This window comes from Anomaloglossus baeobatrachus, chromosome 2 (assembly GCF_048569485.1).
Source record: "Anomaloglossus baeobatrachus isolate aAnoBae1 chromosome 2, aAnoBae1.hap1, whole genome shotgun sequence".
In the NCBI taxonomy this organism is placed as follows: domain Eukaryota; kingdom Metazoa; phylum Chordata; class Amphibia; order Anura; family Aromobatidae; genus Anomaloglossus; species Anomaloglossus baeobatrachus.
Window position 1 is genome coordinate 355,066,717 of NC_134354.1, and position 5,564 is coordinate 355,072,280.

At 41.5% G+C, this 5,564-nt stretch overlaps 1 non-coding gene across 1 annotated transcript; it reads right to left on the bottom strand.

Moving 5' to 3' along the window:
- Window positions 1-5,113: 5,113 nt before the first annotated feature.
- TRNAA-UGC (transfer RNA alanine (anticodon UGC)) lies at window positions 5,114-5,188 on the bottom strand. The gene has a single exon. It is a non-coding gene; the product is annotated as a tRNA-Ala (tRNA).
- Window positions 5,189-5,564: the final 376 nt, after the last annotated feature.

Genomic DNA, 5,564 nt, shown 5'->3' on the forward strand with positions numbered 1-5,564 from the left:
AATAGCCACGTTTAGGATGCCACTAGGTACACTGAGTGTTTGCTAGTATAATGGCTTAGTTATAATGAGTTGGAGTGTGCAATGCAGGCAGAGGTGCTGCAAATATCTTTGCACTAGTGGGCCTATAGCAAAGTCCAATAGCCACGTTTAGGATGCCACTAGGTACACTGAGTGTTTGCTAGTATAATGGCTTAGTTATAATGAGTTGGAGTGTGCAATGCAGGCAGAGGTGCTGCAAATATCTTTGCACTAGTGGGACTATAGCAAAGTCCAATAGCCACGTTTAGGATGCCACTAGGTACACTGAGTGTTTGCTAGTATAATGGCTTAGTTATAATGAGTTGGAGTGTGCAATGCAGGCAGAGGTGCTGCAAATATCTTTGCACTAGTGGGACTAGACAAAAGTCCAATAGCCACGTTTAGGATGCCACTAGGTACACTGAGTGTTTGCTAGTATAATGGCTTAGTTATAATGAGTTGGAGTGTGCAATGCAGGCAGAGGTGCTGCAAATATCTTTGCACTAGTGGGACTATAGCAAAGTCCAATAGCCACGTTTAGGATGCCACTAGGTACACTGAGTGTTTGCTAGTATAATGGCTTAGTTATAATGAGTTGGAGTGTGCAGAGGACAGGAGGGTACAGTGCCAGGATTGTGGGGCTCTGGGTAGAGGAATGGAACTCTGCCTTTCTATTCCCTCCTAATGGGGAAATGCAGCGACGAAATCCCTGACCTTAGCTACACAGACGCTGTCTCTGTTTTCAGGACCTGTCACCTATGGCTCTGACCCTGCCGGTACGAGCCCTTAAAAGGACTGATAGAAAGTGCTATCCCTATGATGTCCAGCGCTGTGTATGGAGCGCATACAGCAGTATCTGCGATAGGACAAAGGACGGAGCTGCGCCAGTGATGTCTGACAACAAGGACGCAGAAGAGATAATGGCGTCCAGACGGGCAGATACTCGTTTTTATAATGCAGGGACATGTGACATGGACATCCAATCACACATGCCGTTGCTTCTCTGGCTAAAAGTCCACTTAGCTGTGTGTGTGTCTGGGATTGGCTGACATAATGGCCCTCCCCACTACACGCGCGCCCTTAGGGAAGGAAGACAAGGAAAAAAAAAAATGGCGATCGCCTTTATACAAACAGGAGTGATCTAAAGGCGCTGTTCACGCACACTATACACTGAAATTTCATAATAGTGTGAGTCACAGAGTGACTTACACTATTACAGTGGAAAGCCAGCTAGGAATTAGCTGTTTTTTTGCTGCTAGAACCGTTCTCGAACGTTTCTAGAACTATCGAGCTTTTGCAAAAACTCGAGTTCTAGTTCAATCTAGAACAGGCCCCAAAATCACTCGAGCCTAGAACTGGAGAACCTCGAACCGCGCTCAACTCTACTAAGAACCTAACAGGTTTTTAGGAGCGACAATTACTGAGAAGTCTGACACTATCAGACACTGCTGACTGACGTGTATTATACACTAGACTTGTGCGTTATATAATAGTTTGTGCAAAACGTGCACCTGTACGCTGCCAACCGACAGGCACACACGTGCGGTTTTTAAATGCAAGCACGGACGCACTAAGAACCTAACAGGTTTTTAGGAGCGACAATTACTGAGACGTCTGACACTATCTGGACTGTTTTAGACTGTGTACACCAGCCCCAGATATGATGAAGGCTGGTATACGGTCACCACTAGGAATGGCTATATACCCTGCCTGCCTGCCTGCCTGTATACTGCTACAATAGTCCTGACAAGGACTCTTCTGGTCACTAGCCTGTATTCCGAGCTGGCTATACCCTGCCTGTATACAGCAACAATAGTCCTGAGAAGGACTCTGCTACTGTACTCCGATCTGGCTATACCGTGCCTGCCTGTATACAACTATAATAGTCCTGAGAAGGACTTCTGGTCACACTGTTTGCAGCCCTGCTACGGAAATAGCTATAAAGGGCCGAAAACCTTTCCCTGTAGCAGCAACACTCTCCCTGCACTGACTGTCTGGATGGCTGTGTGCAGAGCACAGTGCGCCCGCCGGTATAAAGGCTCGGTCACGCTGTGCAGGCCGGCAAATCACTGCAATTCCACAACTAACAGGGCTGTGGCATTGCAGTGGTCTGCCAGCCAATCCCTGCATGAGGGTTGGCTCTCAAAAGAGCGCCAACATGCAGGGATGAAGACCACGAGTACAGCACGAGTATCGCGAGATTACTCGGTCCCCGCCGAGTAGCCCGAGTACAGTGATACTCGTGTGAGTACCGAGTAGTAACAAGCATACTCGCTCATCACTATTAATGAAACATTTACAATTTTTATTACATATTTTACCAGTTTTATTCCTACAAATGGATTTTGCTTAAATTGAAGTTTACATTGAATGTGTTACTTTTTTCTACATAGTTTAGTCGTTTGATTTTGTATTTATGGGAACTATATATTTTAAAACAAATAGGATTTTTATAATATGGGATTATGTTTTCTGCTAAAATGGTCAATAAAAAAGAAACCCAAAATCGTAGTTCTCTTTGTGATGGAAGCCAAAATGTATTGTCATTTGGCAACGAAACCAAGAATTTCACATATTACAAGTCGATAGGAAATTACTTCAACACCAAAAACAGATTGGTTTCACTGGGGATTGAACCCAGGACCTTCTGTGTGTGAAGCAGACGTGATGTCCACTACACTATGAAACCTTTGAAATCCTGCAAAGTAATGGCAATTAGAGACGAGTTTTGAACGCCAGGCGAAAAAAAACAAATTCGTAGCTCTGTTGGTGATGGAAGCTAAAACATCCCGTTATTCGGCAACAAAGCCAAGAACTTTATATATTGCAGGTTGATAGGGTATTATTTCAACACCAAGAACACATGGGTTTCACTGGGGATTGAACCCAGGACCTTCTGCGTGTAAAGCAGACTTGATTTCCACTACACTATGAAACCTTTGAAAGCCTGCAAAGTAATGGCAATTAGAGACGAGTTTTGACCGCCAGGAAAAAAAAAAAAAAAAAAAAATCGTAGCTCTGTTGGTGATGGAAGCCAAAACATCCCATCATTCGGCAACAAATCCAAGAACTTCATTTATTGTAGTTTAATTGGGTACTATTTCAACACCAAGAACAGATTGGTTTTACTGGGGATTGAACGCAGGACCTTCTGCGCGTAAAGCAGACGTGATGACCACTATTCTATGAAACCTGATGGAAAGTTACTGTGTATTGGCTAGCAGAGCAGAATTGTAACTGACTGGGCCTTTTTATTGCTGAAGGAAAGTGTTTTTTGTTAATGAAACATTTACAAATTTTATTACATATTTTACCAGTTTTATTCCTACAAAGGGATTTTGCTTAAATGGAAGTTTACATTGAATGTGTTACTTTTTTCTACATAGTTTAGTCGTTTGCTTCTGTATTTAAAGGAACTATATATTTTGAAACAAACAGGATTTTTGTAATATGGGATTATGTTTTCTGCTAAAATGGTCAATAAAAAAGTAACCCAAAATCGTAGTTCTCTTGGTGATAAAAGCCAAAATATAATATCAGTTGGCAACAATACAAAGAATTTCATATATTACAGGTTGATAGCAAATTACTTCAACAGCGAAAACAGCTTGTTTTTACTGGGGATTGAACCCAGGACCTTCCGCGTGTGAAGTAGGCGTGATGACCACTCCACTATGAAACCTGTGAAATTCTGCAAAGTAATGGCATTTAGAGACGAGTTTTGACCGCCAGGGGAAAAAAAACAATAATTTGTAGTTCTGTTTGTGATGGAAGCAAAAACATCCCGTCATTCGGCAACAAAGCCGAGAACTTCATATATTGTAGTTGGATAGCGTATTATTTCAACACTAAGAACAGATTGGTTTCACCGGGGATTGAACCCAGGACCTTCTGCGTGTTAATCAGACGTGATGACCACTACACTATGAAACCTTTGAAATCCTGCAAAGTAATGGCAATTAGAGATGAGTTTTGACCGCCAGGGGAAAAAAAACAAATTCGTAGCTCTTTTGGTGATGGAAGCTAAAACATCCCATCATTCGGCAACAAAGACAAGAACTTCATATATTGCAGGTTGATAGGGTATTATTTCAACACCAAGGACACATGAGTTTCACCAAGGATTGAACCCAGGACCTTCTGCGTGTAAAGCAGATGTGACTTCCACTACACTATGAAACATTTGAAAGCCTGCAAAGTAATGGCAATTACAGACGAGTTTTGACCGCCAGGGAAAAAAAAAAACAAATTCGTAGCTCTGTTGGTGATGGAAGCCAAAACATCCCATCATTCGGCAACAAAGCCAAGAACTTCATATATTGTAGTTTAATTGGGTATTATTTCAACACCAAGAGCGGATTGGTTTTACTGGGGATTGAACGCAGGACCTTCTGCGTGTTAAGCAGACGTGATGACCACTACTCTATGAAACCTGATGGAAAGTTACTGTGTATTGGCTAGCAGAGCAGAATTGTGACTGACGGGGCCTTTTTATTGCTGAAGGAAAGTGTTTTTTGTTACTGAAACATTTACAAATTTTATTACATATTTTACCAGTTTTATTCCTACAAAGGGATTTTGCTTAAATGGAAGTTTACATTGAATGTGTTACTTTTTTCTACATAGTTTAGTCGTTTGCTTTTGTATTTAAAGGAACTATATATTATGAAACAAACAGGATTTTTATAATATGGGATTATGTTTTCTGCTAAAATGGTCAATAAAAAAGAAACCCAAAATCGTAGTTCTCTTGGTGATGGAAGCCAAAATATATTATCAGTTGGCAACAAAACCAAGAATTTCATATATTACGGGTTGATAGCAAAATACTTCAACACCAAAAATGGATTGGTTTCACTGGGGTTGAACCCAAGACCTTCTGCGTATGAAGCAGACGTGATGACCACTACACTATGAAACCTTTGAAATCCGGCACAGTAATGGCAATTAGAGACAAGTTTTCACCGCCAGGGGAAAAAAAACAAATTCGTAGCTCTGTTGGTGATGGAAGCTAAAACATCCCGCTATTCGGCAACAAAGCCAAGAACTTTATATATTGTAGGTTGATAGGGTATTATTTCAACACCGAGAACACATGGGTTTCACTGGGGATTGAACCCAGGACCATCTGCGTGCAAAGCAGACGTGATTTCCACTACACTATGAAACATTTGAAAGCCTGCAAAGTAATGGCAATTAGAGACGAGTTTTGACCGCCAGGGAAAAAAAAACAAATTCGTAGCTCTGTTTGTGATGGAAGCCAAAACATCCCGTCATTCGGCAACAAAGCCGAGAACTTCATATATTGTAGTTGGATAGCGTATTATTTCAACACTAAGAACAGATTGGTTTCAATGTTGATTGAACTTAGGACCTTCTGCATGTTAAGCAGACGTGATGACCACTACACTATGAAACCTGACGAAAAGTTACCGTGTATTGGCTAGCAGAGCAGAATTGTGACTGACGGGGCCTTTTTATTGCTGAAGGAAAGTATTTTTGGTTAATGAATAGTGATGAGCGAGTACTAGTGATGAGCGAGTACT